Below are 389 nucleotides of genomic sequence, written 5' to 3' on the forward strand. Positions count from 1 at the left end.
CAAATGAGCCGGTGTGTGAGTGTGTGTCTGGGCTGGTTGTTCCCTCATGAATATTCTAGTTGATCTGCAGGCGGTGACAATGACAGAGTTAATGACAGTGATAGATGGAGAGACAGCACTCCTTTAGCACTCTCCCTCCTTGTTTCTCTCTGTCCGTCCACCTCTTTCCCTCTCACTCAGCCGATGAGTGTGTGTGTGTGTGTGTGTGTGTGTGTGTGTGTGTGTGTGTGATCGTGTGGGTGTGGGTGTGAAGGCTATAAATTAGCTAACGTTCACCTTGTTTGCTAATCACTTGTTTAGGGGGCGGCAATAGTAAAAAATTATGTAATTATTTCCACACCCGTTTTTGACCCATCTCCAGCAAGAAGTAACATAATTTTTTCTCTCTC

The sequence above is a fragment of the Coregonus lavaretus genome (genome assembly GCF_964263955.1).
Source record: "Coregonus lavaretus genome assembly, contig: HAP1_SCAFFOLD_1398, whole genome shotgun sequence".
In the NCBI taxonomy this organism is placed as follows: Eukaryota; Metazoa; Chordata; class Actinopteri; order Salmoniformes; family Salmonidae; genus Coregonus; species Coregonus lavaretus.